Genomic DNA, 18,473 nt, shown 5'->3' with positions numbered 1-18,473 from the left:
TAAGCTACCTGGTGCGCGACCCGGTGCACCCGAGTAGTGACTTATCATTTAGAGATGTGTAGACTATTGGCAAACCTAAGGCTTCCATTTTGAGGGCAAGCTAATTTTCTCTGACACTTACATGTTCTTAAGAATATTCATTTGTGCTTAGCATGTCCTAAGCATGGGAGACGGACAAGAGCAAGGCTTGCGCCATGCCAGTATTCAGCTCTAACTTCTACTTAAGCCAGATATTTCCTAGTGTCTGACCATGCTTGAGCCTTGCAAACTTCTTTCACGCGATTTTTAAAAAATTGCGCGAAGTCCAATAAAAGAAAATATGTATTTACCAATCCTTTCTAAAAAGTGAGGGAAATTTAGTAGATTGTGTCCATCTTCGAAAATTTGTCTAATGTTCAATTTCAACCAAATCACGTTCGACCGTGGGCTACGCATGGCAGAGGGGCCATTAGCCATGCTTGACCCATTGTTCATAATTATGGGACAACCGTGGAACGACCGTGGGTGCACATTGACCCAATCTTGAGCCCCGCTTACTCCACGCTTACCCCACGGTTAACCTACGATTAACCCTCGCTTATACCATTGTCAAGCCATTGTTCATCCATTGAACCTTTTCCGCGCGGGTACGTTCACGTGGAAGAGTAGTTTTTGGAGAAAATTGCAATTAGAGAACAATTTTCAAGTGTTCACGTAATTCATTTGTATTTATAAATCATTTTGACGTTTTGTAGCATAAAATTAGCAATGAAAAGCAAAAAAATATGACGTATTCCATTTCTCAATTTGCCTTGGTGGCGGCGCTAAGTGGCGAACCTCGGAAATGCACCCCTTTGACCGGTCACAGAAATAATGTTAGCCAAACCCCTACCCCTTTTCAGCGTCTCGCGGGACGAGATGGGACCACTTTTGCCGGTCACAGAAATAATTTTAGTCAAACCCCTACCCCTTTCCAACGTTACGTGATAGCGGGAAGGTACTTTTTTGATCTATTACAGAAGTAATATTGGTCAAACCCCTTCCCCTTTCCGAAGCCCTATGGGGGGGCGGGAATGCACCCCTTTTACCGGTCAAAGAAATAATTTTGTTTAAACCCCTTCCCCTTTCCAGGTTCTCAAGGGGGGAGCAGAAAGGCACCCCTTTGATCCTCTTGACTATTCAAGGAAATAATATTAGTCAAACCCCTACCCCTTTCCAACGTTTCGTGGAAGTGGAAGGCACACCTTTTCGGCTTTTCTCAAAAATAATGTTCAAGGCAGCCATGTGACGTGCCGCAGTAATAATTTTATGTATAATAACAATATAATAATTTAATTAATAATTCAATAAAGAATTTAATGCAAATGTAATAACGAACAATAGCGTTATGTAATAATGTACCTGAAAAACATCCACTGTCATTTTTTTTATCTTATCGTAAAGCGGTACCAAGCTTAAACCGCAATTTTTGTACCGTTAACTTTACGATGCTTTTTTCATCTGAAGACCTATACTAGATGAACTACACAAGTTTTCCGATTACATTAGTTGACAATTGAAATTGAACTAAACGGCAAATTGCCTTTCTTGGATGTACACGTTCACAAAGGATCTGATAATACATTAGGGCATACAGTTTACAGGAAACCCCCCCCCCAACTCCCTTGTATAGAACTATCTCCATAACAGACAAAAAATTTCTATGGAAAAGAGACATAAGGAGGCAAAAGTAGTCTCACCGAAAATGAGCAGATTTGGTTCGTATGAAAATAGATACAGTACTTCTTGTTCCCGTACATGGCGCTAGTGTGGCACGGGTATTAAATGGCAGCTGCCTATGATGACATTGACATATTTTGCATTACTTACTATAGTGGTATTTGATTTACATAGATAAATTGTTATTTATATAGAAAATATTCAAATAATTTACTTATCATAAAATACTTTTTTTAAGTGTGTGATCGTAATTATCCTGCAATGGACGAGGTAGATATACTTTTAAATTATTGAAACTTCATCAAACTTTCACTTTTTCAACAACACTTTACCCAATAAAATTTTCACTTAAACATATCAGTTTTTATATTTTTATATTTTTATATGACTTAACAAATTGGAATTACAAAACTTGAGCAAATCCTAATACAGAACAATTACACAAATAAGCAAATTGATAAAGCAACAAAAAATACACCCATAAAAATAAGTCAACGCAACCTACGAAAGAAAGAGAAAAAAGACAAACATCCTACCCTACTTCCAAGATGCCACAGAACAAGTAGTAAGAATTCTCAAAAACACAACAACCGAACCCTTTTTAAATTAGCTGCAAAAGTAAAACAAGTGCTAAACAACCCTAAAGATAAAAGGCACCTCTCAGTGATCCGGTAGCATATAAATCCCTTGCTCTTGTGGCAAAGTTTATATTGGAAAAACCAGGAGAGCGCTGAGGCAACGTATAAAGGAACGTGAGAGTAAGGTCAGACTAAAAAATTTTGCGCGATCATCACTAGCTGAGCATCAGAAGTGGGACGATGGTCGTGGGGGTTAAAGCGTAGGCTTTGGACCCGCTCCTTTGGCTTGATGGCTGGATTGCCGCCTCGCACTCTGGAAGAGTCTCGACGGCCCATGCGGTGAACACTAGCCTAGCAAGGGAGTTGATTAACTCCGGAGAGTCATTAGACCGGTAACAATAGAGAAAAAGGTTTTCTCTAAGTACCTAAAGCTGTTGCTCTTGATGGTTCGGAACCCACCTTAAACTGTAGGTGGTGTAAAGGAATAGAGAAGAAGGTGCAAGAAAATTGTAAACCCTTAGGGGACACATTAGAAGCTTCCATTCCACTAGATGAGCATCATAGTGAAACAGGACATAACACTTTATTTGACAAAACTACCCTCATCGCAAAAATACACAATATTATTCCAAAAAGACGTAGAGAAGGAATCGAAATCTTAAAACAGCCTAATAACATCAGTAGAGACAATGGATATAATACCAAGCCGTTTAGGCTTTGCGTCCTCCCGTGTTTTTTTTTTAGAAAAAACGCGATGACTGATGCAAAATATGCTGAAGCTCTGGGTCTTTCTGGCATCACAGAGTGTCATACGCACCATAAAGCCTTCGTGAGCAGGGACAATACTGACATTAGAGCAGTCTATAGCAAATAATTCTTGAGTTGACTTGTCTACTCTACGAGGTGTGTTCAAAAAATAAGGTGACTTTATGGTTTTCTCAACAATTATTCATTTATTCCTCAATATTTATGTTGTCGCCTTTAAAGTAATCCCCCTCAGATATAATACATTTATGCCAACGCTTTTTCCAATCATCGAAGCACTTCTGATAATCATTTTGTGGTATAGCCTTGAGTTCTTTCAGCGATGCAGTTTTTGCAGGGAAGACCTCTTTAAACTAAAGCATAATCTTCTAACGTCAATTTTCATTCACTATCGCAGGAACTCTCAAAGCTTTTTTAGCAGAACAATATTAATAACATTAACAATAAATATTGACTCTCAGACTTATAATGTTTAACCTACATGGTTTCAGTTTCTTCTAAACATGTACACCGGATTCCAAGTTATTTCAAAGACTAAATAAAATAATAAAATAATCAATAATAAAATAATTTAATTCCAAAAAATATGTTCACAGAATTGGAAGGATTTATTATTTCTCATACTATCACCTTCAAACCTACCCCTAGGATATACAACATATCACATCTCAGCTGCCTTGAACTAAAAAAACTAAATTTTAATTTGAAAATAATCACACCAGAGACTTTCACAAGACGATTTCAATATCATTACTTCCATAGTGAGAGTAGAAAAATTCTAAAACCACATCTAAGACATTCAAAACATGTCCTATCTCAGATGTCTTCGAGTAAAACAGCGAAAAAAATTCTGATTAAAAATAATTGCCCAAGAACCGCTCGATCATTGTGCATAGACTTTTTAAAACTAAAGGTGAAAGCATCGACAACAGTAATTTGGTGATTATGAATTCTCTTTTGTTAAAGCTCCTTCGACTTCAAGAAACACATTCTCATCACGTATCTCGTACTTCGCACTCGAGTTTATCCCTGAAATTTTATATCATTCCCATAAGCGTATATTAATATAATTCGTAACTTGCATTGGTATTAAAACAGACGAAATTTCATTGCCTCGTTTAAAAAAATTTGTTATTAAATGTTTAATTGCAACTTTTGTCGCTTTTCCATAAACTTAATTTGCTCATTTCCAATGTTTTCTTTATGATTTAAACTTTACACATACGGTCATTAGATAAATTGTTCGACTTTTTAAATACTATGAATAACCGTACAGAGAATTCTTGAATTTTTAAAAAATGGTCTCAAAAATATTCAAAAGACTTAGGTTTTTAAATTATTATCCAAAATGGCTAGCTAATGAACTTGACCTTTAGTTAAGGACGCTAAATGAGTGTACTACAGGCCAATCTAATAGAATGATATTTTCAAAATTAATCTAGCTGACACACATTCAGGCATAAATACATGCAGACAGACACATTCGTAAAAACCTATTTTTCGGATTCAGGGTGTCTCAAAACGTAGACATTTGACAAAAACTTCTCTGATGCGAATGTAAAAAAATCATTAATAAAAATTATTTTGCTCTACCTTTGGTGTAGATATTTTTTGGATGCACAATGTTTTTCTTATCATTTTTTCCTATCTTTCATAGTTTAGCCGCAAAATGCAGTTTTTTATTAGTTTTTGTGTGGTCATAATTTAAATTTCAATTCTTCGAAAAAAAATTCAAACAGTTGATATGCTAATCTTGTAGAGCTATCGAAAAGTAAAATTTTTCTTTTCAAATACTATGAACAACTGTACACCGAATTTTTAAATCAAGAAAAAATATGTACTCAAATATTTTCAAAATGGACTCGCTTTTAATATTTTTATGAAAAATGTCTAAATGACGAACTTGGCGACAAGCTTAGGACTCTAAAAGAGTGCATCAAAAGCCAATCTAATAGAATAATTTTTTTCAAAAGTTATCGTGCTCACAGACAGACATAAAGTTAGACATAACGACAGACAGACAGTCATACAGACAGACACATTCGTAAAAACCTGTTTTTGGGATTCAGGGGGTCTCAAAACGTGGACCTTTTGATAAAAAGTAAGGGGGTCAAATTTTACACAAATCTAACACCTTCTCTGATGAGAATGTAAAAATGATTTATTTGTCATGAGTAATTGTTTGATAGTTCTGTTTTAGTTTTAATCATAAAAATAGCATCAAAAACATGAAAAGTTGAATTTCTTAAAACCCCACACGCGAGAAGAAAAATAAGTTAAAAGACAAGAGTTGTGATAAGAATGTGCCCACGCAGCGGGCACATTTTTACATTCTCATCAGAGAATGTATTAGATTTGTGTAACCCCCCCCCCCAGTTTTTATCAAATGTCCACGTTTTGAGACCCCCTGACTCCGAAAAACAGGTTGCTACGAATGTGTCTGCATGTATGTCTGCATGTGACCTCGATCACTTTTGAAAAAAATAATCTATTAAATTGGCCTGTGGTACACTTGTAAAGTGTCCCAAACTATAGGTCAAGCTCGTTAGCCAGCCATTTTGTATAACAATTCAAAAAGTAGGTACATTTCAAATATTTCTGACACCACTTTTCTTAAAATTCAAAAATTCTCTGTACGGTTATTAATAGTATTCAAAAATTCGCACAATTTATCCTATTTTAAGCCAAATAACGCATGATATGAAAAAAGTAAAGAGAAAAAAATGTTGCTTTTTAAATGCCCTACAAGATTATCATAACAGCTTTTTGAAATGAATACAAAAATGAATACACAAAAATAGTGCATTTGAAAAAGATCTACAAATTTGTTATCAACCACTTTTTTTATAGGATGCGTAATTTTGGCTATAATCATAAGAAACTTCATAAACGGTTCAAAACTTTTCATGTTTTTGATGCTATTTTTATATGAATGTAACTTAAAACAAAACTTTCAAAAAATTGTTCATGACAAGTAAATAATTTTCACATCTTCATCAGAGAAGGTATCAGGATTGTGTCAAATTTGACCCCCCCCCCCCCCCCTAGTTTGTCAAAAGGTTCACGTTTTGAAACCCCCTGAATCCTAAAAACAGGTCGTGATCAATTTCATATTTTCAGATGAAAATTCACCTTTCGTCTAAAAGATAGAGTTCCTGCTGGACTTTCGTCTAGATTGTAATATTTTTAGTCATTTTCTTATTTTTTGTAATTAAAAATTGTCGTGCGTAATATTTTCTAACCCGACCCTCCATCGTCTCAAAGGAAACCGTAAGATTTTATTTAACCCTTCTCCCTCAAATCATCTTGCGTAATGTTTGGACGGTACATATGGTAGAAATTCCGTATCAGTACGGCGACTTTTCAAATTCCTATTTTTAACGCAGATCCTGGATTCCCAAGGAATAAATATATTTCAAGTTCAGACTCATTTCGGACAACCTAAAATTAAGTTTAATAGATAAAACCAATTAGGATAGAATGTAGATAGATTAAATAGATGTGCCTAAAACTATAGGTATATGAGGTGTGTTCAAAAAGTAAGGTGACTTTTCAATTTTCGCGGGCTATGTACATTCAAGTTTTAAATTTTTTATTTTGTTGTGTTGGTACACTCGTCACGATCATATGTTCATAGTTTTGACTATATAGCTCGTGTTGTTTTTCTGGCAGAGGTGTAAAAGGTTAGAAGGGTTTGGTGTGCTCGGCTATTTTCTTCTTTCGAAAAAAATGGAGCAAAGAGTTTGCATTAAATTTTGTGTGAAAAATGGAATCCAGTGCTATAAAACTCTTGAAATGTTGACAGTTGCATACGGTGAGACTACTCTGTGTAAGAAAAATGTATATAAGTGGTACAAGCTGTTCCAAGAAGGCCGAGAGGATGTCGAAGACGAAACTCGCCCTGGACGGCCCAGCACGTCAACAACAGATGAAAACGTTCAAGCAGTGGAAGAAATGGTGTTGAAAAATCGCCGAATTACCATCAGAGAAGTTGCTGAAGATGTTGGCATATCGGTTGGCTCATGCCATGCTATCTTTTCGGAAGTTTTGGGCATGAGACGTGTGTCAGCGAAATTTGTTTCAAAACTGCTTAATTTTGATCCAAAGATCCATCGCATGACCATCGCTCAGGAGATATTGAATGAAGTCAATAATGATCCTGATTTTCTCAAAAGGGTTATAACTGGGGACCCATGAAAGGACATCGATTTTCAACGATTGAGGAGATAAAAACTGCATCGCTGAAAGAACTCAAGGCTATACCACCAAATGATTATCAGAAGTGCTTCGATGATAGGAAAAAGCGTTGACACAAGTGTATTATATCTGAGGGGGATTACTTTGAAGGGCACAAAATAAATTTTGAGGAATAAATGCATATTTTTTTAGAAAACCATAAAGTCACCTTATTTGTTGAACACACCTCGTATAATATTATTATATTCACCAATACGATTGAAGATAACCACCAAGGATCAGACAAGAGTAGAAACAATCCTCATTTTCTCTAATTAAAGTAAAAATGAATACATTTGTTTAAAAAGAATTTAATTAATAATGTAACTGGTGAATGGTCTAGTGCTGATTTCATTATATTATAAGTACATGTTCTAGACGTTATCTCACATATTTATGTGTCAATACTAATCTTCTTCGATATTTGGCTACCATTCGCGTCAGTTTCAAGGAAAAAGATCATATTCTTACATTTAAGTCTACCAAGTGAATAAAAATATATACTTATTTAATTTTTTACTCCAAATAGCTGAATTTTATTCTGTGCGTTAGGATTATTAAAATTATCAAATCGTTTCTGAGGTCAAACAGTTTTTTTTACGAAATTTCAAATAATTTCTTCGAAAACTGTAAAAACGATCTATTTTTTAAATTATCGAGTAATTTTGGAAGCCCGATCACTTCGAGATTTATAAGTATTACGTTTAAAAATGTTGGTACAGGTATTTTTTAATTTAAAATAACCGCTATTTTGCGTTTTTTTAATTGTGAATGTTTAGATCTTGCATTCGCTTGGGAATAAATTATTAAATTTTTAAAATATTCTTTGTCATCCTTTGATAATAACTTTAAAAACTAGCGTTTTTCACCCACTTGTATTGCTGCCATTATGTGCTTTCTATAATTTTCAGTTTTTGATTATTAAAATATTAATAGAATGTAATGCGAATTATTTTTCTCGGAGAGAGAATGATTCGAATTAGAATTTAAAAATCTATGCAGTATATGTTATATGTTATGTTATTAACAAGTTTATTAAGTTATTTTATTAAGTTTTTTCACATCAACAATTACTTCAGGGTTTTTTTATGAGTAACAAAGGAATGTTTATATGTATATCCTGAAAAAATTAAGAAAATAATTCTTTAGGTATTTTTAATCTTGAAGTAATCACTGAATAATTTGTTAATATTCAACAAACAATTTATTTAAATTATTAATGTTCTGATCTTAGAAGAAATAAGGTCTTGTGGTTTTAGGTTGTAAAATCGTTCATAAATCCATTTTTTAATTATAACAAATTATTGCATGTTCACACCTTCTTTTTTCTCAGTTCAAACTTTTAATTTCGTGGTATTTTCTTTAAAACTTATCTCAAACCGATCCTATTGGTAAAATTATAGGAATCCTAATATTCATTCGTACGACAAGCTATTATTTATTCACAGCCTTTTAAGCATTGTATTTTCATTAAATAAATTGAAAAGAATAAAGCTTTTTGCAACCAGTTGAGCAATATTCGTGTAGACTTTGTATCTTTATTTACTTTATTATCATTACTCCACTGAGCTTCACTTGTAATTTTTAAGGTTAATGTAATATTAATAAGTTTTTGCACAATAATTAGCGAGTGAACTACTTTTAAAAAACCGCTTATCATAGCAAAAGTACATTTCTTGATAACTTGAATATTTTGGATTATAAGGAAGTAGAGATTTATACAAATATATTATTTATCAGGCTGTAAATAATGGCTCGCCGTAAGTGTAATTAACTTATGTGATCGTAGAGCATTCCTAACCCTATTGAAAGATCAAGGAGGTCATATTGCGAAATTATAAACAAGACGTAGCTTGCCTTTAATTTAAAGACATTGCCTTCCGATTGTTTGAACAAAGTGAAGAGATATATGAATTTTTACAATCTTTAATTTACAATGGTTTAATCAATTAAAAATAAATCATTTGTATCAATATACCTCACGCTCTACTTCACCACAATGTTTTGTTATCGATATTAGGAATTTTTTGCTTGAATAAGTTCCAATTGTGTCCCAATAGTAACTAAAATCGGAAAATGATCTAAATTCATAACTGATTCAGAAATTTAGAACACTTTCAGATCATTTATCTAAATTCTTACAGTGTTTCAGGTATTTACAAAAATCTCAATTTTGAGCGCAAAATTATTCTTTATTTTGTTTTCTATTTTATTTAGAGTTTGAAATTCAAATACAAGAAGTGTGATTTAAACCAATAGTCACGAAGTGATTTGCAATAGTTACACAGTAGATGATATACAGTAGATGACGCCTAATAATTTTAGTTTTCAATTGTTTTCATTTGTAGTTGTCAATTGTTTGGAACTTTTCTATCCAACATTAGACAAATAATAACTCGGATACTTACTGTGTAGACAATGAATAACGTTTTTTGAATGAATATTTTTTATTAAATATGTTTTCTTCTCTTCTTGAAATTATAATTAGCCACCAAAGTGCTTCCTGTTTCAACAAAAAATTCAGATATTTTTATTTGATTCCGAGAAAGTGAAGGTTGAACAAAAACTGTTAACATTTTATTCTACAGTAAAAAAAAGTTTAGACAAAAACTTATAAATCGCCCATAATATTTCTTCAAACGCATTTTCGTACTTAAAACTTACATTTGTGTAAATGGATTAAAGTTGTGATTAATATTATTCATTTTACTTTAAGCTTATTTAACTTAAAACGCCTATCAAAAAAACAGGTGTTGGAACAAAGAATACTGTCAAGAAAAAAATATTGTTGCTTATAAAATTAAGTAAAAAGTTTCAATCAAAATTATTTGACCAATTTTATTGATTTTCTAATAATATTAAATCGATTTATAACAATTCTGTAAAATTATATTAATTTTTTGTATTTTTATTTTGAACCCTAAATATATTTTAAAACAAAAAATGCGAATTCTATTCTTACATTCCAGATTTTTTCATCCCGAATAAATCAGAAATGTAGAAAAATTGGAAACGAGTCAGGTGGCCCTCACGGTTTAGGTTTCTACCCCCCCCCTTCCCCATCACTCTAAGGCTATTTGAAGGCAACATCCGACACTTGATGAAAGCGAGAGTTTGGTGTATTTTAAAAATGATTAATTTTAATTTAAATCTTCAAATCCACAGATATGTAAAAGAAATTTCAATGTAATATTCTTGCACTGTATTCACGGGAAAAAGTTTACTGTCTTATACATTTTTTTATTTAAATTCTAATAACCGAGTCGATGTTAAGCATTGTGGAAGCAAAAAATATCCTTAACCATGAATTTGGAAAAATTAAATTCTGAAGTGCGTAATCGATTCTTCAGACTAATAGTTTTTAAATTTATAGAAGAAAAATCGTCGAGAAGCTAGCTATCAGGACGCTCATGCAACATTTAGGCTAATGCACTGGGACCCCGATTTACCAGGGATTTCAGGTTTGCACTAAATGACCTTCACGGTGAATCAGAGTTTTTCAAAACTCCGCTGACTTTGCAAGCGCCTTTCTTCTGCCTCCTTCGAACGCCTTCTGGCCGAATGCAACGGTTTCTAGGGTTCCAGTAAATCGGGATCCCAGTTCAATTCTTTTCTTATTGAAAATCCACGGTATTTGGTTATATACTCATCTTGTTGGTTAGAATAAATAAATTTAATTTTTAATTTGCAATTGTTTTATTTTGGTTATACAAAATTATATTTTTTACATGTTACAATATCAAAAGGGTGATTTTTCATATTTTTAATCACCGAAAACGAAAAATTTTTGTAATTAAATTTTTCGGTCTCCTTGATCTACTTTCAAAATTAAAATAAGAAACTTGTTAAAAAAGTGTTCAGGGGTAAACGCCGCTGGGCAAGATAAATATGCAGACGCTTATAAAATGAGAATATTATGTTTTAGTCGAAGATTAAAAAAAGAATGATCAATGTTATGAAAGAAGGTCGTCTACCATCATTACTTGGAAATGCTTTACGATTGGGTTTTCCTTGCCTAAAGGAGCTTCTTCGATTTCTTCGGGGCTCATCTCTTTAACCTCACGGCTATACATATTTATTTTTGCCCGTTTTTGGCCCCTCGTTCCTATTGTGAATATTCCACGAAGAATTCTATTATTATGATCAAGCATTGCAAATACGTCGCCATTGTACGTTGATAATACAGCTTTTCTTTCAGTTGATATGGGCTCACGTACATTATATCTTCCTCGCATGTAAATCGGTCTATCGAGAGGAAAAGTGTATCCTCGAATTACGAATTGCCGGTTCGGATTCTTTTCGGGAATAAGCCGAAAAGCTCTAAGTTCTTCAATTGTAAGTCCATGTATGCCGAAAGATGAATGAGTGGCAGAAGGAGACCTAGACCTCTCACGACGTAAAGGCTCGACAGGAAGGGAAGACCTGCCACGAGAAGCAACAGGAATAGGTTCACCATTAGGTAAACAGTCAAACTGTAAACTCAAACCTGCAACAAGAAACAGGATTCAATTATTCTTGCGTATTCTCTTCCGGCGATTAGTGCAGAAGGGAAAAGAGAGAAAGGACCTAACGTAAAAAGGGATATCCCTCATGGGAAATATGAGTGTAAACAACAATTTTGTTAAATGGTTGAAAAACAAAATTATTGATTTTATTTACAATTAGTGCATCTAAATAGAGAATATATCATCTTTCCGATATTCCCCTTTTTTATTCTTAACAAAAGCAACTATTTTTTGTTGAGAATAAATTATTTTTAATTTGAAAGACTATTATTATATTTTGGCTTAAAACTCTTCTTTTTAGGCCAAAAATGCTAATTACACAGGCCCACAAAAAAGTGTGTTGTACAAGAGATCAGAGTATGATATCTAGACGTGATTTGGGCGCTGCACTCGAATCTGACATCAGTTTTTTCTCAGCACGTCAGAGTTTTCACCTAGATGCGGAAAATTCCTCAGTTAATCAGCTTTTCTGGGTATAAATTACCCTTGGTATTACCATCATATGGAAAAAGTTCAGGTATAATATTTTTAGTTATTTTTGTGCGCAGGATACGAATCCGAGGCTAGTTTCCCCCCATCATATCAGGGTTTTCTCCTAGACGCGAAAAATTCCCTAGAAAATCAGCTTCGACGAGTACGAAATAACCCTCGGTATTAAAATCATCCTTAAACAGGTGAGAGCATGATGTATTTATGTGTTTTTCTGCGGTGAGTATGAATCTAACAATGGTGTCCTGCAATCTCGTCAGAGTTTTCCATTAGACGAAGAAAATTTCCAAGAAATTTAACATTGTCCGGTACGAAATTATCGTTGGTTTTCAAATCATCTTGTAACAGGTCAGCTTTGTCGTGTATGAAGGGTAAAGTAGTGTCAGATTCGTATTTCGCGCACCAAAATACATCAAGATATTATACTCTAAACTGTTTAAAGACGATTTAAAAAACAGGGGCAATTTCATACCCGAAAAAGGCTAAATTTCCTAGAGGAATATTTCCTAGGGAAATTGTATATTCCTAGGGTAATTTTATACACGAAAAACTGATTTTCTAGGAGATTTTTCACGTCGAGGGAAATACCGATGTACTAGGAAAAACTAGTCGCAGATCTGTATTGTTCGCACCAAAATACATAAAAATATCATGCCTGATTCAAATGGATAACATACTCCGATCTCTATCACAACCCACTTTTTTGTGGGCTTAAAGCTTGAAATTATAACTATTTTTTTTCTAGTACTACTTTGGTTGTAACTTATTTTTGAAATTAAAATTTTGAATACTTTATTAGTGGTTGAAAAATGATAGTTTTAATAAGAAAATGCAAAGATTTGGATAAAAATACTTGTATTTTTTTATAAATTTGTATTGTTAGGTAGAATAATATTTCCTGGCTGCGAAATTTAACTGATTGGTTTAATGCTAAACAATTTTGTTAAAAATCCATTTTATTAGTTGCAGAAATGCAGTTTTTTGTTAGACATTTTTTTAAGTCAGTATTTTAGATGTTAATTTAACTATTACATGTTTGGTACAAAATTGATATTCTCAGTTGGCAAATTCAAAAATATCTTCGGAAATATGTCTTGGTTTAAAAACTCAACAATTTGTTTGAAAGTTTTTTCTTTCTTGGCCAAAAAATCTTTCCTGGTTCAAAATTCATCTATTTAGGACGAAAATTTAATCATGCGGTTACAAATTCAATTATTTTGTGAAAAACTTTATTATTTTGGCAAACAATTCATCCTTTCTGGTTAAAAATTTAGCTTTTTGTTCTAATTTCTGCTTTTTGAGTTAAAATTTCACTGCTTTGGTAGAAAATACAATTTAAACATTTTTTCATTCTTGGCGATAAATTTGTCATTTTTAACAATGAAGCTCTTTTGATAAAAATTCATATATTTGGTTTAAAAATTAATTTATTTTGGTAGGAATTTATTCTGTTTTATTCAACTGTGCAACTAAAAAATTTCGGCTCGAAAATGCATCTGTTTTGCAAGAAGTTTAAGTTTTGTTTTTAGCTTAAAAGTCAGTTTTTTACCGATTCAATTTTTGGTTGGAAATTTATGTATTTAGTTGAAAATGCGTCTTGTTTAGTAAAAAATGTATCTTTCCACTAAAAAAAATGGTTAGCTGTTTCAGCTGAACCTATAGCTGAATTTCATCTTCTAATAAAATATAGCTGTGTTACCTAAATATTAAGATGTTTTAGCTCAAGTTTTCTATCTGAAAAATTTCGAAATAAAAGAATTGATTTAAAGCAGCTAAATATTTAGGTGAAACAGCTATATTTTCTCACAATACTAAAACCAGCTATACTGTTTGGTTAAAAATTTAGCTATTTTGTTAAATTTAGAATACTTTTATTTGAAAACTTGGAAAATAAAGCCTTCTAAATTGATTTTATTACAGTAGCCGCAGTAATTTAATTAAAAAGAACGTATTCTGTTATATCGGTGTAATATCTTCGGTTTTGTCTGTTGAAAAAAGTCTTACATTTTGTTATTTTTTCTAGGCAAAATGTGTCTCGCGTAAAATTTCTAAATCCCCCCCCCCTCCCCCCTAAGAAGCAGTGCGATTGAATTTAACTCCTACCTCTTTCAAATTGTGTTATGTAATTTGTGGATGAACAGTTATAGAAATGAACTATATGTGCACGCACGCATGAATCGAATTCCATATCAATATAATATATAGATATATTATTATATTTACCAATAGAATCAAGAATAATCGCTAGGGATATTACGAGAGTAGAAAGAATCCTCATATTTTCCAGTTTAAAAGACAGTAATGTGTTATTTAAGAATTTATTCAATAATGCTGCTGATGAATATTCCAGTGCTTATTTTGTTATCACATATATTGTAGATGTGAAGATTATCCTTATCAGATATTTACACCTAATTAGTGGTAGTTTAAAGGCAACAAATCATTAATATACGATTGAGAAGAACAGTTTTGTCATCTTAAATCAAATATGTTATTAACGTCTGAGAATATGATATAGCTGAAAATGGCAACAAGAGTAAATGACATCTTCAGGCTATTAATATTCAATGAAACATGATAACGAGTTTAAACATACTGATGATTATACATTGAAAGTGAGGTTGTAGTCGGCGGATCCGAGAATTCGATCACGAATATAGTTCGATTCTCGAAATCTTGGGGAAAAATGTCAGGCCTCAAGTGCGCAACGGAGGCTGCTGTCCGAAGACTATAGTTCCAGAAAATGTAGCAATTTCCGTTTTGAAAAATCAGCTTGATCTCCCTCGTAGCGTTCGCTACTTCGAAACTTATTGACACAGAATGCGGTCACGGTATACTAAGGTCGAAATTAGAAATCTTTAATGCACTTTTCTCACTTCTTTTGTTAAAATTCAAACCATGGTTCTCGGCTGCCTTCTCCGCTGCTTTTTAAAGAAACGTCCTTATGTTAATCATCTTGTGTTTCCTGACCAATTGCTGCATAGGATCTCTGCCATTTGCAACGATATAAGCTATAATCAGAACAATTCGGTTATAAGGACATTGGAAATGGCACGTAATTATGGGTCTCTCCAGTGTCAAGATATCTAATAATACTATATCCACATGCTGGGGGTCGATGTCAATCTTTCCTATGTACATGCTGACGATATTTAAACCACTCTAAAGTTTATTTTTGCCAGAAGCATAAATCTTTAGGTCATCCATATAATATATATGAGTGACATTATGCTCGCAATCATTAGTTTCGTCACGGAGGCATCCACAAGAATTTCGTATTGCGACAGATAAAGGCAGAAGAGAGATTTAAAAATGCAGAGGGCTCGTAATGTCGCCTTGAAACAACTCGAAATGAATACAGTACTACCAGGACGGCAAGCATATTTGCTGCACATAATTTATCCTCGCTGACAGTTCGTAGGACCAAATCTGCCGGGTGAAACGTTTGTACCTGCTTCCAAAACTATCTTTTATAGATTTCATATCCTGAATGCAGCTCTTTGGTATACCCAGGTCTGTATGGTTCTCTCCAGCGCGAAGGTGTCGTATAGTGCTTCCGTCGCCGAGTTCAGAGTCTTCGGGGATGCCATTGAGTTTTTCACGATCCGAATAAACCTTGGCGGAGTTTTATAACCCAAAATCTATTCTTTATTTTTTAGCATAGATCTTAGGATCACTTATGTAAAATAAATAAGTGATTTTATGTTTTCAATTTCCAGGTTGACCGCAAAATTATTCTTTGGAATGGCGAAGTGTTAGTTGTCACATGATGTTTTCCAACTGAGATAGTAAATTAGGTTTTCTAAAACGCCATCAATCTCTCTATGTACCTAACAATGTGCGGATGAACCTTTCAGCTTTCCATAAGCCAAATAATAAGACTATGCGAGGTCGAATCGAAAGCTTTCCGTTCATCAATCCAGGCCATCTTTAGGTCGCGCTAGTAGATTTCTGCGTCTTTGCAGACACACCTATCAATGTGCAGGTTCTCCTGACATCCTACTACGACTTTCTTTGTTGCTCTTTGTTCTTAGGTTTCTTGCCACACAGGTCCAATTGTCTGAACTATCCTATCTTTTAGAATAACTGTGAAGATCTTATACAGTGTGTTCTGACAAGTGATTGGCCTTTCACTCTTCGTTCAGCTAAATTGTCTATATTTAGCAGGAGTATTTTGCGTCCTTACACAAAGCACTCCGGGATTGGCTCTTCCGACTTTAAATGTGAGGTGAAAATGCGGTACAAATGCTGGTGGGTTGAATGAAACCTGTTTCAACAGATGGTCTTATACAATCTGGGCCCGGAGGGGAATAGTTCTTTGTGCCTCTTAAAACTTTTTTCACATCCTGTGTAGTAATAAATGGTCCTTTTGTCTCAGTTGTTGTTATGAGGGCATTGCACAGCTCCATGAAGCTATTTATGTTCGTTGAGTTTTTCTTCAGTTAATTCTACACTTCGTAGACTTATCTCCTAACTGCTTCGACAAACTCTGGTTTTGGTGGGTTGTCGACATTAACTGGAGGGTATTTAAAGAGTGGAGGTGGGTTACAGAAAAACTGTTGGTTTTTTCTGACTCACCTCTCCTTATGCTCTAGACTTCTCCTATCATTATCTGGTATCCTTATTCTGTCAACAATGTGTAACCAAGTCCACAAAGAATGCAGGACGCGTACTGTCTTACCCAGTCTATCTTTGTGTTAAGTTGATGCATTCGTCTTTTGGTCATATGATCAGCCGTTGGTTTTAGACTGTTTCTCTAGGTCCTGAAGCATCTCTCTTCATCTATAGCGAGCCTGCCCGAGGTCATTCTCAGTTTGGCCTCTCTTTCTCTTGTCTGGCTTGTTCTAGCTGCAATAGAGTAGGCTCTCTGCTTACCTCTTCGTTCCTACGCGGACGGTATTGGTTTTACAGGGTTTGGTACCCCCCTATGCCCCGATTATTATCCATGTGCGTGCTTGACTATTTTGAACCGCACTTACTACAACTATATTTCGTGTTCTCATTATTCTTCCCACGAGAAGCTAAACCAAAAGGCTTTGTCCATCCTTGCAGAGCCTCTCATGCAAGGATAAGGCTGCATACTCTAATAGGTCGCTCAGTGTCCCAGAATCACCATTCGAGACACCTCATCCAGGTGCCATTCAGCTTTCAGCACAGCTGATATGCCTCCGCTTGGGGGTTAATTCCTTTGGGACCGCCTCTGTAAAATTGACTGCGAATGCTCATTAATTATTAAAACCATATCTAGCAGAAATTCTTGGAACGGGAACTCTCTATTCGCGACCCTCGGACGCGTACTTGTCATTGCCAAATAAGTACATGTAATGTAATGAAGTTGATACTAAGAGTTAAATAAATCAGGACTGCAAGATTTAAAAGTATCAAAGCTCTCTTTTATTAAATTAACTTGAAAGTGACTTGAGAAATATAGAAGTAGAGAGTAAAAGTGATACAAAACCTACGAATACCGGAAGCGCACTGACCTATTAAATGTTTTCTAATTAGATCTCCACTCTTACATTATTCGGAAAATCCCGATGATGGTCACTTTCCACATACATACAATATAATTATAATTAGAGAATTGCCTTACAGTTCGGATTTTCCTGCCAATTTCTCTGTCCTTGGAGCATTAATTCTCAGTAAGTTAGAGTAAGAAAATTTGTTTTAAATATTTTTAACCAATTAATTAACAAGAACCATTTTTCATAATTCGCAATGATTAGTTCTTTAAAATTCACAGTTTTTATGTAGAATATGAGAAAAATGTATGGTATAAAAAAAATATGTGATAATTACGAGGCTTAATTTTTGTACATAATTGACAAGAAATATATTGCCAATGACTCCTTACTGTCATTTTTTCAATATGCATCACAAAAAATGTTAAATTTAACATTCAATTTTAGTTTTTATTCAAATTGATAAGAAATATTAATTTTTCATCAATTTTTATAAATAAAATCACATTTTGAGCATTTCTTAAAAAATGGGCTTTATTTTCTTTAAGAGATCAAATAAAAATGTACTATATGTCTAATGATTCTTTTCTATGATACTTTGCCAAAGGATAAGAAAAAAAGTATTGATTACACAGCCACACAAAAAAACAGTGTGCGGATCTGGTAACAAGACACACGTATTCCTATGGATTTTGGGGCGCTGAATTCAAATTCGGTATCAAAAATCACCCATCACGTCA

The sequence above is a fragment of the Belonocnema kinseyi genome, chromosome 2 (assembly GCF_010883055.1).
Source record: "Belonocnema kinseyi isolate 2016_QV_RU_SX_M_011 chromosome 2, B_treatae_v1, whole genome shotgun sequence".
Classification (NCBI taxonomy): Eukaryota; Metazoa; Arthropoda; class Insecta; order Hymenoptera; family Cynipidae; genus Belonocnema; species Belonocnema kinseyi.
This window is presented reverse-complemented; position numbering follows the sequence as displayed.